The sequence below is a fragment of the Solanum stenotomum genome, chromosome 9 (genome assembly GCF_019186545.1).
Source record: "Solanum stenotomum isolate F172 chromosome 9, ASM1918654v1, whole genome shotgun sequence".
In the NCBI taxonomy this organism is placed as follows: Eukaryota; Viridiplantae; Streptophyta; class Magnoliopsida; order Solanales; family Solanaceae; genus Solanum; species Solanum stenotomum.
In genome coordinates this window covers 54,253,020-54,275,828 of record NC_064290.1, presented here as the reverse complement: position 1 = coordinate 54,275,828, position 22,809 = coordinate 54,253,020, and the positions used below count along the sequence as shown (strand labels likewise).

Genomic DNA, 22,809 nt, shown 5'->3' with positions numbered 1-22,809 from the left:
CTTTAGATAAGTAATTGTGACAACATAGTGCTAATAGATGCCTCTTTCCATCAGAGTAACTATGACAAAAAAGCTTCATTTGGATGTTAATCCATGGCTCACTTGAATTTCATTTAGGATGAAATATTTCATGCATATAGTAAACAAATTGAATAGAAGGAGAGCAGTAAGAAGTATAAACACTAAGATAATACATAACATAAAACAAGAAGTATGACATCTTGTACCAATAATACATAGCAGGAACAAGAACCTGACAAAATGAAGCATAAAATCAACTAGTGAAACTTCTTCTCAAGTAGTCTTGACAATAGAGGTCATCTATCAGAGTAACTATGACAAAAAGCTTCATTTGGATGTTAATCCATGGCTTACTTAAATTACTCATCATTTAGGATTGAATTCCTTCATGCACAGAATAAAGACTAGAAGTATTGATTTATTGTTTAGGTAATGAGGTCAATCACTAGTGTGCCCAAAAAAAACCTAGGTAGGACGGAAAAAACCTCAAAAATTAGTGGTATCCACAAAACAAGCAATAACTGCAAAATTTGCATAAACTATAAAATGATCTTACTCCCAATATGATTTATAAAAACACTGTCTTGCTCACAAAAGATTTATGATTTGCTTGTATTCTAACAACACAAACTGTGGGGCTCCTGCATAAATTGATGCAGTTGTATTACATCATGTTAATAAATGAACAATCAAATTACAGTTCAAACTACAACAGGTCAGGTTGACAAAATTATGAACTTTCACCTATAAGAAAACTAAGCATATCAGCAACAAAGTAACTCAAAAATATATGTTAGTACTCAAATGCCTAGATTTCTAGACAAAGGAATACATATCTGGGCACAGGCTTTGTAATTACTATACAGAATTCAAAAAGAAGGGATAACATTAAGGCACACTTATCTCAGAGAAAGAGCTTCCCTATTCATTATAATTGAAAAATAGGGTAGTTTTAAATATAAAAAAGGAACATATTTATCAAAACAAAGAAACTCAAAAATAGACGTCGACATTCATAAAGTTCTAGTCAAAAGAAAACATTTTTAGGCACACTCGTATGGAAAAAGCACCTCTAGGAACTCGGTTAGTTTATACTGGGCATGTTGTTTTTGTTGTTGGAGTAGGCTCAGATTCGCCTTCGCTCAGAAAAAAACCAAACTTAAAAGAAAAAAAAACACTATGGCTGCAAGCATCAGTTAACTAACTTATGAGACAGAAAAGGAAGAACAAAAATGGAGGTTTCTCCTCCACTTCTCAGAGACCCATCTGGACACCAAGATAGGGTCTTTTCTAGCTCAATGAGAATATATGTCTGTTTCATCTTCCAAAGAAGACAAAAAACTTCAATTCTTCATTGAAGATTATTTGAAACGTAGGAAGTAGCAAACAAAAGAAACAGAGGGAGTAACAAACATAAGGGTGTTTTTTGTAATCATTTGAGTGATTATCGGCAGCGGAGAATGACAGAGAGCGGCAAAACCACCCATTGGAACTCCCTAAAGCTCTCTGCTTTCACACAGCCTCAGACTTAAACTAATAAGATTAGGCTCAGATTCGCCTTTTCTCAGACAAAACCAAAAAGCTTTTAAAAAAACCGTCATTGCTACAATCATCAGCTCGGCTTATGAGACAGAAAAGAATACTTTCTCCTCCACTTCTCACAGACCCATCTGAGCTGCCACGCCAAGATACAGTTTTTTTTCCAGCTCAATGGAAAATGTGTCTGATTCATCTTCCGAAGAAGACAAATTCTTTCAAATCTTCATAGCCTGATAAATTGGGACTGAGAGAGTAACAGCAATTAGGAACAGAGGAAAGTCTAGTGAAATTTCACCAAAAGGGTGGTTTTGTGCAATAATTTTGAGTGATCATCGGCGGCGGAGAATAACAGAGAAGGCAAAACCACCCATTGAAACTCCCTAAAGCTCTCCGTGCTTTCACCGCCGCCTCATACTTAAACTAATGAGATTTGTGCAATTTTCACGTTAATGCTGCTCTTCTTATACTGTGCCCTAATCAATTGGGCCTTACTTGAAAAGCCCATCTCGTCGGGTCGAATTCAATTGCGCATAATTGGGGGAAGAAGATTAGGGCTTGTAGCCGTTGATTATACTCACCAGCAACGGCAACACTGAATTTTCCGGCGGAAACATAAAAAGAAAAGATCATATTTGTGCAAATTTCTGTATGAAAAAAGAACAGTTCCAAATTTCCAGAAGAAAGGGTTGTTTGGAATTGTTACAGAGAGAAGCAAACCACCCTTCAATGAAAAATCCTTCAACTCTCTGTAAGCCTCATTCTCTCCCTTCTGAGCTTTTTTTGCTTTCTTCAATTCTCAAAAAGAGCTGCTTTTCGATTGACCCTCCATTCAAGTAAAGGAGAATCAATACTACAAAATATAGGGAAGAAAATATATTTTTGACAAGACAAACATTACATTGTCCTGTATTATTTTGATGAATACAATATTAAAATTAGAATGCTATGCACCAACAATACAAAGAATAAACTTATAATCCTAAATAAAACACAAGATTACAGGTAGAGTAATTACAACAAAAGTAAAGCGTAAAATGGGATATTACAAGTTAAAGCTCAAGTAAGTACGGTCTTTAGGTCCACCACTACTATCGACCCCAGCTCAAAGTAGCTGTTACAAGTCAAAAACTGAACTTGGAAAATATATAAAAAAAAAAGAAAAGTGATATATACACTGTTACTATCCGCTCTTAGGTCCACGACTACTATAGACCCGAGCCCAAAGTAGGAAAACAACAGACTAAAGCGAGAAGTTCATTAGCCATGCATAGTTAAGGAGGAGACATTCCCCATGCTGCGGTTAGAAAAGGTCTCCTCAAACAGGTCACTGGGAGCTAAGACAGGCCAATGCTTGACTGCTTGTCCAACTCAAGACAGATTAGGGCAGACAGCAAAATGGGGCATCCATTGGCAGAAGAGATGTGAAAAATCACTGTAATTCAGAACAAAACTAAAAACATATGAGCAACATTTATAACCAGACAGAATATGTAAATGAGAAATAGCACTCCTTTAGCCATCTTGAAAAAAAGGGAAAAATAAGAAAGAAGGGAATTGTGAATTACTAGTACTTAATATAAGGCTCAGATCAGTTTATCACAAGTACCATGGCTGCAACCTAGAGCAGGTTGCCCTGCCAAGTTACTGAGTCTTATCATCTCAATGCAAACAAATATTGCTATTTGTCAAAAACCATATCATTACAGCCTCGGTTTTTCACTGTTTCTTATTGGAGCGTGATTCTCGCTGTTTATGTGTTAATGCAAAGCGGCAAGGCAAGAACCAATAGCAGCAACAAATCAACAATAATGTGCATCTTCTGAATCTAGAGTTGCAAGAAAGAGCTAGCACTGTTAGTTTTCCAGCAAGATTTCACATTTCTCATTGATGATGTGAGCAGGCTTTCAAAAGAAAGATTTTTCCGTCAAACAATGTCCAGAAGGACTACTTGCAATTTTAAGGTTCAGAGTTGGTTACTAATGGGGCAAAGAGAAGGGGATGGTGCCATGACTTCCAAAGAACCAGTTGCATGTGATAGATAAGTCTCAAATCACATACCATCAGAGGTTTACCAAGCATAGATACAAATCTACTCGTCTCTAAAACCCAAATAACCCTTTTTTTTTTAGCCCAGACAAGCAAATACAATCACTGCCTCTTTGAGAAAATGATAGCATATGTTTCAAGGAATTTAGGGAGTTGCTTTGGACTGAGCTCATAAATCAGAATGAGGTCAAGTACTGCTGGTGTAGTTAATGCTCTGTTTTATTTGTTTTCTGAGGTGAAAAGAAAGGATTGGTTATGGAGAAATGATGCAAAGGCTTCTGAAACTGGAGGATCAGATTATATGGTGGCATTGAGTTCTTTGCACCAGCCATGGCTGGAAATCACAAAATCTCAGGTTGTCCCGCCAGGACACCAGTCAAAACACTCCAATGTCCAATACAATGTGCTCGGCACACATTATCAGCATAGCCTCATTGGTTACCCTTTCCGACTTTATGAGCGCCCAACCTTTGTTTGCATTGCATTGAAACACATTCAGTGAGGACAAAACTAAGACAACCGAAATATTATAGACAATACTCATTAAAAAGGTAAGAGTTTTCTCTTTGTTTAAGCTAAACATATGCAAAAGGACTAAAATTGTCCAAACAAAGGAGAGATGGAGAATGTAGCCAAGCTAAATCAGCTGGTGAGAACCACATAGTAGTTTTGGGAGGACACCATGCCTATAGGCCCTTTCAACAAGAAAACCATGCTTATAGGCAAAATTTTGGGAGGAAAAATGCTTCAGTAAATCCAAGAATCAGCAACAAGCAAGTTTAGCAAAACATCTAGGATAATACATAGCAGCAGCAAGGAGCTGATTAAATAAAGCATAAAATATACATAGTAAAACAATTTTTTCAGACAAGTAGTGGTGATAACATAGAGCCAATAGAAGTCTCATCTATCAGAGTAACAATGAAAAAAAGCTTCATTTGAATGTTAATTCATGGCTTACTTGAATTACTTATCATTTAGGATGAATTCCTTCATGCACTCATAGTAAACAAATTCAAGTGAAGGAGAACAGTAAGAACTGAAGNTTCATGGCTTACTTGAATTACTTATCACTTAGGATGATAGAAGTCTCATCTATCAGAGTAACAATGAAAAAAAGCTTCATTTGAATGTTAAGTCATGGCTTACTTGAATTACTTATCATTTAGGATGAATTCCTTCATGCACACATAGTAAACAAATTCAAGTGAAGTAGAACAGTAAGAACTGAAGATTCCAAAGATATTACATATCATAAACAAGAAGTATGAGGCTCAGATCTCTCTATAATCAGGTACTTACATTTCTCAGAAATGCCATGGCTGCAACCTAGAGCAGGTTGCCCTGCCAAGTTACTGAGTCTTGTATCATATCAACAATGCAAACCAATATTGCTATTTGTCAAAAACCATATCATTACTGCCTCAATTTTTCACATTTTCTTTATTTTGAGCATGATTATCACTGGTTATGTGTTAATGCAGCCACACAGCAGCAAGGCAAGAACCAATAGCAGTACAAGATAATTAATTATGTGCATCTTCTCAAGCTAGAGTTACAAGAAAGAGCTAGCCACTGCTACTTTCTTCCAGCAAGATTTCACATTTTGGCCTTGCCAGCAAAACGGAATGAAAAAATAAATTATTCACATTTCTCATTGATGATGTCTCATTTATGGGCTAGCTGTCTAAGAACCGATTTTTCCATCAAACAATGTCCAGAAGGACTACTTGCAATTTTGACACTCACAGCTGGCTACTAATGAATGGGTCAAAGAGAGAAGCAGACTACGCCATGGCTGCAAAAGAGCCAGTTGCATGTGATAGAGGAGTCTCAAATCACATCATCATGGGTTTTTGCCAAGCCAAGATACAGATCTACTCGTCTATAAAAACCCGAACAACCTTTTTTTAAGCCAAGATAACCAAATATTATCTGCCTCATTGATTAACTGGTAGCATAGGATTCGAGGAATTTGAGGTGCTTTGGACCTGAGCTCATAAATCAGAATGAGGTCCAACTACTACTACTGCTGCTGCTGATGTCAATGCTCTCTTTTTTTCTAAAGTGAAAGAACGGAAAAGGACTAGAAGAGGGCAGTTGATTTTGGTAATGAAGAAATGATGCAAGAGGCTCAGATTACGTCATGGGGCTTTGAGTTCTTTGTGCCCAGCCATAGCTGCAAATTTCCAGAAATTCAGATTGCCCCGCCAAAACAGCAGCTACAGAACTCTAATGCCCGACTCAAAGAGCTCAGCAAAACTATCATCATAGCCTCATTGTTTCCTCTTGCTGACATTATGAACGTGTAACTCTGTTTGCATTGCATTGAAACACAGCCAGTGAGGAGTGAGGACCAAACTAGGACAACCGAAACATATGCACAATGCATTACAGACACCAGAAATATGCATATGCATAAACAGCCGTCTAGTTTAAATTTAAAGCAAAAAGAAGTCACCAGAATGTCGGAGATGGTCATCCACACAGAGAAGTTCAACACAAAGAGAAATCACCAGAACGTCCGACATGGTCATCCACACAGAGAATCATGTGATTCTCTCACAGTATTATTATTATTATTTTATTTTCTTGTATATTTCGAAGGGCTGTTGGTCTTTTTGGTTATCAATGGAGAAATCATGGGCAGAGTAGAGAGGGGCAACCACCCTTAACAGAAAATCCCAATCTCTTTGATGCCTCATTCTTCTTTCTTTCTAGGTTATGCTCAGCTGATACCGAACAACTAAGATTATACATTAGGACAGCAAGATGATTTATAGCTTGTAGTAGAAATTTCCAGGTTCAACATATCTCAAAATTGAACCACGGAAAGATTATTTCTCTCTCTTTCTTTTCAAGCAAATGGGGCTCAGATGTATGCTATGATAAGGCAAAACAGAAGCCAATCATGCCACAAACACTGCTTGCATGCAAGAGACGGAAGCAGCAATCACAAGCCATACCGTGTCACCACACCAAGATACGGATTGGATAATCTCAATGCCCAAATTAGTTAGCCCAGAAATAGAAACATCATCATCACTGTCTCTTTATGTACATTTCATCAACAGTCAACACCGTAAAACACACACACAGAAGAAAGACAGAGATCTCAGAGCATACATGTTAAATCCATTTTGGTTTTTCCAGTTTTTGCTTTTTCTTAAACAAGGGCTGTTGGTTGTTTTATAATGGAGGAAAATCAGTGGCGCAACAGAGAGGGGCAACCACCCTTTACAGAAAATCCCACTCTCTGTTTTGCCGCATTTCAGGGCTAGCCTTTTCCCATTTGGGGTTAAATTCTTTGGCTTGACAGCTAAATCATCGGCATATCTGAGAAGGTCAAACAGCCCACAAATCCCCCAAAATAAGCGGAAACTCACCACCCTCTCTACCTTCACAAGGTAGGGGTAAGGTTGCGTACACACCACCCTCCCTAGACCCCAATTGTGGGATTACACTGGGTATGTTGTTGATGTGGGTTCCAGCTAATTTCCTTTTTTTTTTCCACTACTTCCATCAAATTATTTTACGAAGTCTATAAGTGTTAACTTTAGAAAAACTTCAAGGACCAAAATTGTTAAGTGCATATTTAAGGGACTATTTTGGACATACCCTCAAACATAAGAGATTTGTCATTTTCTCCCTCATTCTGAATTCAGAGCCGAAATTTCAACACAAAACCGCAATAGGTTTTCCAACCCGGGAATAGACTCACCATGGAAGATCATAAAATGGGTTATTGAGGGCTCAGATTTGTTGTATTTCTTAACAAAGAAAAGAGAAGAACGCCGCAGCCGTGGATGCAGACACCAGTTTGCTATTCAAAGCCGTAACCGGGTCGCCCAGCTAAGATACAGGTTTTTCTCAATGCTATAATTGAACATAGCCCAGAAAGGAAAGTAAGCAATCATCATAGCCCCCTTTACAACATCAGCAGCAGCAACAGCAACACAAAGAGACAGAGGAAGAACAAGAAGAGTATAAAGGTGTGTTTGGATGACATTTCTTCATTTTTTCCCTTCTGTTTATTTAAAAGGGCTGTTAATTTTTTTGGTTATCAATGGAAAAATCACTGGCAAAGCAGAGACGGGCAACCACCCTTTTACAGAAAATCCCAATTTCTCTGATGCCTCATTCTTCAAAGCTGAAATTTCATTTGAGGGCTCAGATTTGCTATATTTGAACAAAGCAAAAGAGAAAAGCGATGACGCCATGGATGCAGACACCAGTTTGCTATTCAAAGCCGTAACTGGGTCGCCCTGCCAAGATACAGGTTTTTCTCAATGCTATAATTGAACATAGCCCAGAAAGGAAAGCAAGCTATCATCACAGCCCCTTTACAACATCAGTAGCAGCAGCAACACAAAGAGACAGAGGAAGAGCAAGAAGAGTATAGGGGTGTGTTTGGAGGAAGTATGTGGAGGAAGCTGAATTTGGGTGCGTGAGAAAGGACGCAGCAGTGTCATCTCTCCTATAGCTGTGTATTGCACAGTGCAAACCATCCCTGTGTTAAAAGACACTCGCCCTTTAGCTTCTGGGAGAAAGACTGCTTGAAGTTTTCTCCTTGGAAACAGAGTAAAATTCTTGGTAATCGTCATCTTTATCAGCAGACAGCATAAGCAAAGGAACTTGGGGAGATGGAGGCATCAAAACTTTCTTTAGTAGCAGCAATTCGCCATGATTTATACAAATAGCGCCAAATACAACGAAATCCTCCATAACTGTTAAAACCTTTGCTATTGTAACAAGTAGATCGTATTTTAGTTCTGACCAATTCACCATACCTTCCATGGTAAAAAGGGGAAAAGAAAACAGCAAAGGATTTAGCCATTATAGAACAATTATAACGAATTGAGGGACAACAATCTGGGATCCAAAAATGGCAAGTTTTCTATATATGTAACCCCGAGTTTTGAGTTGAATTTGGACTTAGATTCGCTAACAGAACCATCTCTTGCTCCCCTAAACTGGCAACTGGGCTACCAAGAACCATTTCATAACTGCCTCAATTTTCTAGTATGATTCTCGCTGTTGGTGTTCACACAGCCATGCAGCAGCAAGACAAGAGAACCATTGGTAGCAAAACTGACCGAATGAACAAACAAATAAATAAATAAATAAACAATTCCCATTTCTCATTGATGCCTCATTTATGAGCTGGCTTTCAAAATAAGTGAAAACGGGTTTTCACCAAACAATGTCCACAACTACTTGCAATTTGAGGTCAGATCTGGGCTATTAATGGGGAAAGAGAAAGAGACCACGCCATGGCTGCAAATATCACATAGCAATTGCGGTTCACCAAGCCAAGATACAGGTCTGATTGTCTTTATCCTGAAGCCAGATAAGCAAATATCATACTCCCACTTTGAGAAAATGGCTGCATAATTTTCAAGAAATTAGGATACTTTGGATTAAGCCTTATTAACCAGATTGAGGTCCAAGTATTACTACTACTAGCACTGTTAATGCTTTGCCTTAAACTGGAGGCTCAGATGTGTATCTGGGGCATTGAGTTTTCTGGCACCTGCCATGGCTGCAACTCACAGATATTCAAGTTGCCATGCCAAGATACAGGCAACAAAAATCTAATGCACGATTATATTTAGCTCAGCAGAGTGCAGACATCATCATCACAGCCCAATTGTTTCCCTTTCCGAGTCCATTGCTTTGGAACACAGCCAGTGAGGACAAAGCTAAGATGCTTGAATTAATAAGCACAAATCCACATGTACACGTACAGAAATATACATAAAAAAGGGTTGTCTGGTTTAGAGCATAAAGAAAATCATTGGCATGTTGAAGATGGTAATTCACATTGAGAATCACTTCCCCAACGCCTCATTCTGAGTTGAAACGGTTGTGGTGGTGTAGTTGGTTATCACGTCAGTCTAACACATAAAACTGAAGAATACCAATTCCAGAGTAACTTTCCATTGAAGACTATCAACGGTCACATAAAGAGGGTGTTATTGATCTTTCTCCGTCAAAGAAGGTCTCGTGTTCGATTCCCAGGTTGTTAGGAAGGAAATTTGGAAAATGAGGCTCAGATCTCAATTTTCTATTGGGGTAAAGAGAAGGCGACCATGCCATGGATGCAAAATAACCAATAGCATGTGAAAGAGAAGCCTCAAATCACAGCCCTTGCTGGTGTTTGCCAAGCCTGATACAGGTCAGGATGTCTCTATGCCCAAATGGAAATGAGGACGGAATTTAAAGTGGCCTAAAAAAGACCATTTTTGTAAATGCCGATAAACAATAATCATCACGACCTCTTTCAGAAAATGTTTACTCTTCCATAGATTTCAAGAAATTGTAGAAATTTTGGACTAAAGAATCCAATAACGCCTGACGGCGAAGGCGCCAGATATTTGCTTTCTTGGGTTTCTTCGAGCAAAGGAAGAATAAGAGGGTTGTTAGTTTTGTTAATTGAGAAATCATAGGCCAAATTGAGGGGACACCGCCCTCCTAGAAGTCCCTCCTACCCCTGTTGGCCTCATTTTCCTTCTGGGCTCAATCTCCATTGTTACTTTTGTCGAGGAAAAAGCTTGTAGTTATACAATGTACTAATATCTAGATTCTCTTTTAGCCCGTCAGGCAGAAATGTACCATGCTATTTTTTGTGGCTATTTCGCTTGGATTCTTCAAAAACATCAAAGGGTGCGTGTCGGATACTCCAAAAATAGTGTATTTTTGGAGAATCCAACATGAGTACAGCGACATTTTTGGAGAGTCCGAGCAACATAAGTTTTTGTGGTGACATGCAACAATTGAGATGATTTTTTATACTTCACAGGTAATAAAATATGATGGATATCTTTTACTTAAATATATAAAGATAAGTTGTATATATAAATCTCACTTACAGTGAATTTACTGCAATTACACTTGCCGGTCACCAAATAGCCACATGGCAACCTGCAGTAGAATTAAGCACGAACTATATGATACAGCTGCAATTACTGCTGTAAATATTTTTAACGAAAGATCTATTAGATATATTAAATATTTTGACAACACATTTGTAATGAAACTTTGAGCAATGACATGATTGAACATAGACCAGAAAGGAAGCAAGCAATCATCACAGCCCTTTACAACATCATCAGCAACAGCAGCACAAAGAGACAATGAAAGAGTATAGGGTGTCTTTGGATGAAGCTCACAATTTGTTTTTCTTTTTTCTTTCTTGTTTATTTTAAAGGGCTAGTGGTTTTTCTGGTAATCAATGGTGAAATCACTGGCAAAGCAGAGATGGGCAACCATCCTTTACAGAAAATCCAAGTTTCTCCGACGGCTCATTCTTCAGAGCTCAAATTTAAATGCAAACCCGTAATGGGTTCTCCGACCCGAATGGGTTATTGAAGGCTCAGATTAGCTGAATTTGAACAAAGCAAAAGAAAAGAGCGCCACCGCCATGGCTGCAGACACCAGTTTGCTATTCAAAACCGAACTGGATCGCCCTGCCAAGATACGGGTCGGATCTTCTCTAAATGCCATGATTGAACATAGCCCAGAAAAGAAGCAAGCAATCATCACAGCCCATTTACATCAATAGTAACAGCAGCAGCACAACGAGACAGAGGAAGAGCAAGAAGAATATAAAGGGGGTGTTTGGAATTTGGATGAAGTTTTTTCAATTTGCTTTCTTTTTGTTTATTTGAAAGGGTTGTTGGGTTTTTTGGTCCATTAATGGAGAAGTCACTGGCACAGCAGAGATGGGCAACCACCCTTCACAGAAAATCCCAATTTCTCCAATGCCTCATTCTTCAGAGCTGAAATTTCAAAGCAAACCAAAAATGGATTTTCCTACCCGAATGGGTTATTGAGGGCTCAGATTTGCTGTATTTGAACAAAGCAAAAGAGAGGAGCGACACCACCATGGCTGCAGACACCAGTTTTCTATTCAAAGCCCTAACCAGGTTGCCCTGCCAAGATACGGGTCGGATATTTTCTCAATTGCCATGATTGAACATAGCCCAGAAAGGAAGCAATCAATCATCATAGCCCCTTCAAAACATTAGCAGCACAAAGAGAGGAGAAAGAGGAAAAGGAGTATAGGGGTGTGTTCGGTATGAAGTTTTTATTGTTGTTGTTGTTTATTTCAAAGGGCTGTTGGTTTTTTTGGTCCATTAATGGAGAAATCACTGGCAACGCAGAGATGGGCAACCACCCTTTACAGAAAATCCCATTCTCCGACGCCTCATTCTTCAGAGCAGAAATTTCATTGGAAATCCGTAATGGATTTTCCTACCCGAATGGGTTATTGAGGGGTAAGGCTGCATAGACACCATCTTCCCCGACCCCACTTCCGGATATGTTGTTGTAGTAATGGGTTATTGAGGGCTCAGATTTGCTGTATTTGAACAAGAGAAGAGTGACAACGCCATGGCTGCAGACACCAGTTTGCTCTTCAAAGCCATAACCAGGTCGCCCTGCCAAGATACGGGTCGGATATTTTCTCAATTGCCATGATTGAACATAACCCAGAAAGGAAGCAATCAATCATCATAGCCCCTTTACAACATTAGCAGCACAAAGAGAGGAGAAAGAGGAAGAGCAAGAAGAGTATAGGGGTGTGTTTGGTATGAAGGTTTTTTGTTTTTTCTTGTTTATTTTGAAGGGCTGTTGGTTTTTATGGTCCATTAACGGAGAAATCACTGGCATAGCAGAGAGGGGCAACCACCCTTTCAGAAAGTCCCAATTTCTCTGATGCCTCATTCTTCTTCCTTTCTAGGCTATGCTCAACTTGTAGCTTTTGTTTGCCAAGAACAATATCATCACTGCCTCAATTTCACCTTTTTCTAGTATGATTCTCGCTGTTTAGTGTTCATGCAGCCATGCAACAGTTAAAAATTGTGGGCTTACTAGCAAAACTGAATGAATGAATAATAAATAAATAGTTTGCGTTTCTCATGATGCCTCATTGAGCTGGCTTTCAAAATAAGTGAAATGGATTTGGTTTCCACCAAACAAATGTCCAGGACTACTTGCAAATTTGAGGCTCAGATCTGACCTATTAATGGGGAACAGAGAAAGAAACCACGCCGCAGCTGCAAAAGTACCGGTTGCATGTGAAAGAGAAGCCTTAAATCACATAGCAACTGGGGTTTGCCAAGGCAAGATACGGGTCTGATTGTCTTTATTCCCAAAGCCCAGATAAGCAAATATTATCACTGCCACTTTGAGAAAATGGTTGCATAATTTTCAAGATATTAGGATACTTAGAATTAAGCTCATAAATCAGACTGAGGGTCCAAGTACTACTATTACTATGTTAATGCTTTGCTCTCAACTGGAGGCTCAGATTTGTATCTGGAGCACTGAAATTTCTGGAAACCTGTCATGCCTGCAAACAAATCACAGAAATTCAAGTTGTCATGCCAAGATACGGTTACAAAAATCTAATGCCCGTTGTTAATTAGCTCAGCCCTGTTATTTCCCCTTTTTGAGTTCATTGCTTTGGAACAGCCAGTTCAGACATATTACGACAACTGAAACATACATATCTAAATATACTTATATGCAGAAACATTACAAAAAAGGTTGCCTGGTTTAGAGTGAAAAGAAAGCACCTGCATGTCGAAGAAGGTCATCCGCTCTGAGAATCATATGATCCCCCTCCAAAGCCTCATCCATTGAGCAGAAATGACGTGGTGGTAGTTGGTTATCACGTCAGTCTAACACATAAAACTGAAGAATCCCAAATCCAGAGAACAACCTTCCATTGCAGACTAATCAATGGTGGCATTAAAAGGATGTTGTTATCTCCTGTGAAAAGAATTCCACAGACTTACCACATCAAGAGAAGGGAAAATCCAACTTCTCTTTGAAACAAGGCAAAATGAGTTTCCATTAAAGAAGGTTGCGTGTTCGATTCCCGGCTCAGCAGGTCGTCAAAAGGAAATTTAGAAAATGAGGCTCAGATCTCAGTTTCTGATGGGGCAACCAAGCCATGGCTGCAATAGAACCAATTGCATGTGAAGAGAAACCTCAAATCACAGACCATTCCGGTGTTTGCCAAGCCAAGATACGGGAGGGATGCCCCAATGCCCGGATGGAAATGAGGACAAATTTAAATAGCGGCCTTAGAAAAGGTCGCAAATGACCCCATGAACAAGTATCATCACTGCCTCTTTCAGGAAATGGCATAAATGAGCCTTTTCTCAAAGTTCGGTGGCATATATGAGCCTTTTCCTATTAAAAAAATGATTTAATAAATGACATGGATGAATCATAATTGACCACATGTAATAAATGGTTTTGCAAAACCGAAACTTTTTTCAATTAACAAATAATGGCATGGATGAGCCTTTTCTCAAATGGAAATGGCATAGATGAGCCAAACTTTTAATGGATGGCATAGATGAGCCTTTTCTCAAAGTTCAATGGCATATTTGATCCTTCTCCCTTTTTTAAAAAGAGAAAGTTACCACGCCATGGCTGCAAAATCACCGGTTGCATGCAAAAGAGAGAGCCTCAATTGCATGCCATCCTGGGATTTGCCAGGCCAGGATATGGATTGGATCATCTTCAGTGCCTGAATTTGTTAACCCATAGAGTGACATTATAATCATCATTGAGATATATGTCCCCTGAAAAATTCACAACTTTTCTCTTCTCATAGAATACAATGGTAACCAATTGTTGATTTCATCATGAAAAATATTTCTACCATACCAAAGACACCTTAAGAGTAAAACTTAGGCATGGATCTGTCGATAAGACAAGAGAATGAAGACAACCTCATGGCTGCAAACACCGGTTGCATGACACAAAATCACAAGTTTTCTGGATTGCCTCGCCAAGATTCGATCACTCTATTTTCTTTGCCCTATTGAGTTGCTCAAAAAAAGAAACCAAAAAAATTATCAACATAACCTTCAATACCCAATAAGCCCTAATAATAGTTTCCCAATTGATAGAGAAAGTGAGGCTCAGATCTGTGTTAAGCTCGGGCAACAAGAGAGTCCAACAACATCATGGCCGCAACAACCACCAGAAAGTCTGGGAGCATGCCCCACCAAGATACGGGACGGATGGTCTCAAATGCCTGATTAATCAGCTCAGAAGGAAATTAAAAATTGAAAAAATCATCATTGCCTCTTTCAAGCCACCGGTTATACTCAACCACACAGCTTCCAACACCAGCACTCAATGCTCCGGCAGAAGCATTAGAGAAAAGAGATTGCATAGCATGAAAGGGTATAGAAACCATTTGTAATGATATGTAAACAACCATCCAAACAAACTGTTACTATTACTCCCTTCATTAAAATTGATAAAAGGGTTGTTGGGGACTTGGGGTTCTTACAGTAATGGAGAAATCATTGCCTGATGCAGAGAGAGGCAACCACCCTTTCAACGAAAAATCCCTAAACTCTCTGTAGCCTCGTTCTTTCCCTTTGGAGCTGTTGCTTTGTTCATTTAACTAAACTGATGGAGAAAGTGAGGCTCAGATCTTTGTTAAGCTCGGGCAACAAGAGAGTCCAACAACGCCATGGCTGCAAAAACCAGCAGAAAATCTGGGAGCATGCCTGCCAAGATACGGGTAGGATAACCTCAAATGCCCTATTATTAGCTCAGAAGGGAATAAAAATCTGACAGAAGTCATCATTGCCTCTTTAAAGCCGCCGATTATACTCACCAGCATCACTTCCACCAGCAACATCCAATGCTCTGGCAGAAGCATTGAAAAAAGAAGAAAAAAAAAGAGTTGAAGGGCATAGAAACCCTTTGAAACTATATGTAACAACAATCCAAACGAGCATTTAATTAAATACTCCCTCCGTTTGAAATTGATAAAAGGGCCATCACGCCTGAAAAAACAATACACACAAACATACGTGAACGACCGTATATATGACCTAAATCCTCTCTGCTTCTTCTTTTTTCGAGAGCTGTTGGTTGTTTGAAAATGGAGGACAATCAATGGCGCAACAGAGAGGGGCAACCACCCTTCAAAGAAAAATCCAAATACTCTCTGTTTTGCTTCATTTTTGTTTTTTCACCTTCGAGTTTCCCATCTCTCCAATGCCTCACTTTTCAGAGAGAAACCCGTAATGGGTTTTTCCACCTGAGAAGACTCAACACCAAAAACCCTGAAATGGGCTATTTTTATTTTTATTTTGATAACCGNACTCTCTGTTTTGCTTCATTTTTGTTTTTTCACCTTCGAGTTTCCCATCTCTCCAATGCCTCACTTTTCAGAGAGAAACCCGTAATGGGTTTTTCCACCTGAGAAGACTCAACACCGAAAACCCTGAAATGGGTTATTTTTTATTTATTTTTTATAACCGAGAAATCCGTCTGTGACCCGCCCTTTGGACCAATCACAGCCTTCTAAACTCGGTGGATAATGGGCCCGCCCCTCTACCCTGAAATGGGTTATTGAGGGCTCAGATTTGCTGTATTTGAACAAAGCAAAAGAGAACAGCGACGACGTCATGGCTGCAGACACCGGTTTGCTATTCAAAGCTGTACTGGGTTGCCCTACCAAGATACGGGTCAGATATTCTCTAGATGCCATGATTGAACATAGCCCAGAAAGGAAGGAAGCAATCATCACAGCCCCTTTACAACATCAGCAGCACAAAGAGACAGAGGAAGAGCAAGAAGAGTATAGGGGTTTGTTCAAATGAGTTTTTTCAATTTGTTTTCTTCTTCTTTTTCTTTTTGTTTATTTCAAAGGGCTGTTGTTTTTTTTGGTTATCAATGACGAAATCACTGGCAAAGCAGAGATGGGCAACCACCCTTGCACAAAATCCCAATTTCTCTGATGCCTCATTCTTCAGAGCTGAAATTTCAAAGCAAACCCATAATAGGCTTTTCGTCCCGAATGGGTTATTGGAGGCTTAGATTTGTTGTATTTGAATAAAGCAAAAGAGAAGATCGACGCTGCCATGGCTGCAGACACCAGTTTGCTATTCAAAGCCGTAACATGGTCGCCTGCCAAGATACGGGTCGGAGATTTTCTCAATTGCCATGATTGAACATAGCCTAGAAAGGTGGAAAGCATATGCCAGCCACCCCCATCCAAATGATAGAAATTAAATACTCTCTCCGGTTCAACTTGTTTGTCTTCCCTTTTTAGTTTGTTCCAAAAAGAATGTCTCTTTCCTTTTTTGGCAACACTTGAATTCTAACTTTCCGCATGACATCTTTAAAACCACAATATTAAAGGGCACCTTAAGTTTAAGATCTCCGAGTTACCCTGCTAAGATACGGATCCAATTGCTCTCCCGCACTATTGATTTGCTCAAAGAAAGAAGAAAATCATCATCACAGCCTCAGAATTTTTGCAACAATTATTATTATAACTGGGTGTGAGAATTTGGAGAGAACAAGCAAAGACTTAAGGGTCATTTGGTCGCTGTTTAGCTGCAACAAGAGCTGTTGAATCTTTCTTTTTTCACAGCAACACTGAAATCACAGGTATTGCAGAGAGGAGTGACAGCCCTTTGAACTTCCCCTCTGCTCTCCGCAACCCTCATTCTTCGTCTCTGAACTTTTACTTTTCTAGGCTAAGCTTTTTACCTTTTATGGGAAATTCTCATATGTGTTTCGACCTGCGAATTTCCCAACTGCAACAACAACAACCCAGTATAATTTGACCTCTACCTTGTGGAGGTCAAGAGGCGATTTTCAACAGACCCTAAGCAAATCAAACATTGAGGCTCAGATTCGTAATACTGACGATACGGCAAGATACACTGGAAGCATCGCCAGGGCTGCAAGCACCGGTTGCAGGGTAACCTGTCATCCGGGTTGCCATGCCAAGATACAAGTACAATCTCTTTCCTGCACTATCGATTTGCCCAGAGGAAGAAGAAAATCATCATCATAGCCTTGGAATTTTCGCAACAATTATTATTATTATTACTACTACTATTGAGTCTCACTTTGGGGTTGAGAATTTCGAGAGAACAAGCAAAGATTAAGGGGTCGTTTGGTAGTTGTTTCACTGAAAAGGGCTGTTGAATTCATATTTTTTCATAGCAAAAATTGTAATCACAGGTATTGCAGAGAGGAGCAACAGCCCTTTGAAGTGTTCCCCTCTACTCTCTGCAACCCTCATTCTTCGTCTCTGAGCTAAGCTTTTTTTCTTTTAACGGAGAAATTCTCATGTGTTTTTCGACCTGCGAATTTCGCAGCTGCAACAACAACAACAACCCAGCTTAATCTAACTCCTACCTTGTGGAGGTAACAAGATTGTTTCCGATACTCTATCAGCAAATGAAACATTGAGGCTCAGATTTGTAATACTTACAACATGGCAAGAGAGACTAGAATCACCGCCAGGGCTGCAAGCACCGGTTGCAAGGTAACCTGCCATCCGGGTATCCCCGCCAAGATATGGGTCCTGCACCATCGATTTGCTCAGAGAAAGAAGAAAATCATCATCATAGCCTCAGAATTTTTGCAACAATTATTATTATTATTATTATCATTACTACTACTATTGATTCTCACTTTGGAGTGGAGAATTTCGAGAGAACAAGCAAAGATTTAGGAGTCATTTGGTAGTTGTTCAACTGAAAAGGGCTGTTGAATTTATATTTTTTCACAGCAAAAATTGAAATCACAGGTATTGCAAAGAGGAGCAACAGCCCTTTGAAGTGTGCCCCTCTACTCTCTGCCATCCTCATTCTTCGTCTCTGAGCTAAGCTTTTTTCCTTTAACGGATAAACTCACAGCTGCAATAACAATAACAACAACAACAAAAACCCAGTGCAATCTCACTCCCAAGATTGTTTCAGACACACTTTCAGCAAATGGAACAATGAGGCTCAGATCTGTAATACTTACAATACGGCAAGAGAGACTGGACTGACTGCCTTGGCTGCAAGCACCGGTTCTGATATACTTCCATCCGGGTTGCCTCGCCAAGATACGGGTCCAATTGCTCTCCCGCATTGTCCATTTGCTCAGAGAAAGAAGAAAATCATCATCACAGCCTCATAATTTTCGCATCAATTAGTACTACTACTACTATTGATTATCCCTTTGGATTTGAGAAATTGGAGAGAACAAGCATATAGCTGTTTAACCGCAAAAGGGCTATTAAAGATTCTTTTTTTCACAGCAAAAATGAAATCACAGGTATTGCAGAGAGGAGCAACAGCCCTTTGAACTTCCCCTCTACTCTCCGCAACCCTCATTCTTCGTCTATGACCTTTCACTTTTCTGGACTAAGCGTTTTTTCCTTTTATGGGAAATTTCACAGCTGCAGTTCATAAAAATCAATGAGGCTCAGATATGTAATACTTACAATACAGCAAAGAGAGACTCAAATCACCGCCATGGCTGCAAGCACCGGTTTCTAGGTCACCTTCCATCCGGGTTGCCCCGCCAAGATACGGGTCCAAATGCTCTCCTGCACTATCAATTTGCTCAGAGAAAAAAAACGAAGAAAATCATCATCACAGCCTCAGTATTTTCGCAACAATTATTATTATTATTATTACTATATGATTCGAGCAAAGGCGTCGTTTGGTAGGTGTTTAACTGCAAAAATTATCATTTTTTTTCAGCAAAAATTGAAATCAAGCAACAGCCCTTTGAACTTTTCTCTTCAACTCTCTGCAAATCCTCATTCTTTTCGTCTCTCTGAACTTTTTGGATTTCTACTGTGAGACCATCTCCAACCAACACTACTTTTTATGCCAAATCCTATTTTAGTGTAAAATATAGTGTTGTGGACTTCCAAAACCACTATTTTTATTTACACTATTTTAGACATTGTTTCGATGGTCGTTAGTTGTTACCTATTGTATTATCAATCTAAATATAATAGAATTTTTTTTATTTTTACTTAAATTATGTTATATTGTATTGTTTAAATTCATCATAATGTAACAATAAAAAAACTCATTTTGTGCAACTATCAATATGGTGTGATCATGTCTTTACCTTAATATTTTATTTTCATTTTGTCTTTACTTGTTATTTAATAATTCTATTTTATCATATCTTTTTATAGTAAATCTATCATATACCCTACAACGTCTTGAAGATTTATCATTTAAATTATTAAGTAACGACGAAAAACGATACAATTTATCCAAACATTATAATCAGTAAAATAATATATTACGATACATAGACAATACAATGTGATATATTATGAAGCAATATATAACAACCATCCAAACAAAATAGCGTGTGAATAGTGTCATCAACACTACGTTCATGTCCTTCGAGATGATTTAGTTGGTTTGGAGGGTGGTTATCCATACAGATGACCGGGATCGATCCCCCTCAATGTCTTTTGAGTCGAGTCTGTCACATACGATTTATATTCTCTGTGTGATTTGCAGACTATTACACATGGGGTTTACCTAGTGTGCACAAAGTGCTCACCCAAAGGACAAAGGTTGTGTAGAAATTATAGCAGTTGCGGGTTATCATGAGGTTAAAAAAAAAGTACCGTTCATCTACGCTAAACCATTTTTTATTATTTTATTGGAGTATTATTTGTATTATATAATATTTTTGAAAATATTAATAAAATAAAAATAATAGTATAATATTATATTAAAAAGAGAAGAATATAAAGAAAATATTACTTTTTAGTGTAAAATTTAATGAAGAGAATCGGAAGATAAGCAATTTTACACCTTGTTCGGGTGATTGTTGCCTTCTATTGTATTATTAGTCTAAATACAATATTTGTTTTGATTATTACTTAAATTCTGATAACAAAAAAAAAATGTTGTGTAACGATCAATTTGATGTGATCGCACTATTACCTTAATATTTTTATTTACTATTTAATAACTCTAGTCAATCATTTACCTTTTCATAATAACTCTATTTCATACACTACAATTTTTGATAGGTTTTATCAATCAAATTATTAATACATGACATTATATAATAATGTAGAACAATATAATTTATTCAAACATTGTATTTATTAAACAATACAATACAAGCAACACACTATAATCCAATGTGATACATTATAAAATAATAAATAATAATCATCTAAGCAAATTGGTCAATGGCTCGTAAATAATTGTTTCGAAATTAGTTATTTTGAAATTGTTATCCTACTTTTAATATGAATAAAATAAATATTATAATTTCAAAACAATTTATTTATAATTTTATTTTAATCAAACATGAAATAAACTTATTTGATTGAGAATTAGTAGATAGGGTTCAGACTTGTTGATGTTTATACACACATTATTTTGTTGTTCATAACTTTTTTTTAATAGACTTTTGCATTACTTTTCTTATTAATTCTTATGTTTTCATCACTACTCCGTAAGACATGCGCACAAGTTTAGTTCTGTCTCAACTCTCAAGTATCTAGAGGTTCAGATCAAGCAGGGAAGTTGTTCAAATTTTAAGCATTTTTGCGTTCAACCTTGAGATTATAGATTCGAGACACTACACGGAAAAAAAAGAAAAAAGAAGCAGAGATTGTGGGTTCGAGTCTAGCTGGCTGACCGGTGATTTGCTAAGCCAAGATGCGGGTCGGATAATCTCAACGGAATCCGATGAGATCATCATCATCACGGCCTCAAATTTTATGGATAAAAAATGAGAAAATAAACATACAGAATACAAACAAACAAAGACGAAAAACAGAGTTTTGTATGAAGAAAAAAACATTTTCCATTTGCATGAATCCAAAAGTTATTGATTATGAATTTAGAGGCTCAGATCTGCAAAAGAAATCGAGGCACAAGAGAGCCGACCACGCCATGGCTGCAAAATCACCGTGATTTGCCAAGCCAAGATATGGGTCGTATAGTCTTCATGCCCGACCCGATTAGCCCAGAATCCGAAGAAATCATTATCTTCATCATCGCCTCTAATTATTTGGATCAACAAACACAGAGAAACAGAGTTGTAACCATAGTTGTTGAAGTTGAAGAAAAAGCACAATTTTCCATGTTCAATAATTCATTCATTTCCAGGAAAACATGCATGAATCCAAAAATTGTTTGATTATGATATTAGAGGCTCAGATCTGCAAAGAGATCGGAGCAAAGAGAGAGACAACCACGCCATGGCTGCAAAATCACCATCAGATTTGCCAAGCCAAGATACGAGTCGTATATTCTCCATGCCCGATCCGGTTAGCCCAGAATCATCATCATCATTATCATCATTGCCTCAATGGATCAAAACCAACCAAGATAGACAGGGAGAGTAATTAATTAATTAACAAAAACAGAATGGCATAGATGTAGAATTGGAAAGTTGAGGAATATATGTATGTTTGTATGGCATGCATGTTCCAATAATTCCCAGGAAATTAACATGAATTCAAGGGTTGTTGCTTCTGGAAAAATCATTGGCTAAACAAGAGAGGGGCAACCACCCTTGCCAAGAAAATCCAAAACTCTCTGTTTTGCCTCTTCTTTTTTTTCCCTGGGCTAACCTTTTCTTTGCTTGGGAAAATGATCTTCCACCTTTAACTTTTGCCTTCTTTTCTTGTTTTATATATACAAAAAAAAAAGAAACTAGCTCTTGAAGTGGGTGAATTATTATAAATGAAACTTGAGTGTCAAAATCACATAGCAAAAGCCTACCTATGATGTCTAAAATGAATATCGCCTAGTTATAATGTCTATCTAAAATTTTATGTCAACTTTAGAAGAAATGGGTTTAGCCAATATATTTATATATTTAAATATAGATATATTTTGTTATTTAAAAAAGCTCAATTTATATTTATTTATATAAAATAAAGATGTTATTAAGTGTCATTTTTCTTATGTCTAATGGATACTTATTTAAAAATGTAAAAGGCACTTTAAAATCATCAAAAACGGTTATATTGTATTGTATGATTAGTTTTAACGTATCGTTTAAAGTAATGATGAAAAGTCTTACTTTTGTATAACAATCAATTTGGTGTGATCATTTTATTATCTTAATATTTTCTTCTCATTTTATCTTACTTATTATTTAATAATCATTTTTTATCCTTTTCACAAAAGCTCTATGTTGTTACCTACTTTTTTTATATGTTTATTATTCAAAATATTGATATGTGAAATTATTATTCAAAAATGTTACCTACTTTTTTTATATGTTTATTATTCAAAATATTGATATGCGAAATTATATAACGATGAAAAATGATACAATCTATCTAATTATTGTATTCATTACAATATGTTCCTTCTATTCATTTTACTTGTCATTTATTCATAAAATAAATTTTCATTTTTA

The 22,809-nt window shown here is 37.7% G+C and overlaps 1 long non-coding RNA gene across 1 annotated transcript; it reads right to left on the bottom strand.

Moving 5' to 3' along the window:
• Nucleotides 1–4,840: 4,840 nt before the first annotated feature.
• Nucleotides 4,841–17,969, bottom strand: LOC125875549 (uncharacterized). The gene is made up of 4 exons (XR_007447438.1): nucleotides 17,882–17,969; nucleotides 13,188–15,149; nucleotides 10,479–12,961; nucleotides 4,841–5,920 (listed from the first exon to the last, which is right to left on the bottom strand). It is a non-coding gene; the product is annotated as an uncharacterized LOC125875549 (long non-coding RNA).
• Between the last annotated feature and the right edge of the window lie 4,840 nt (nucleotides 17,970–22,809).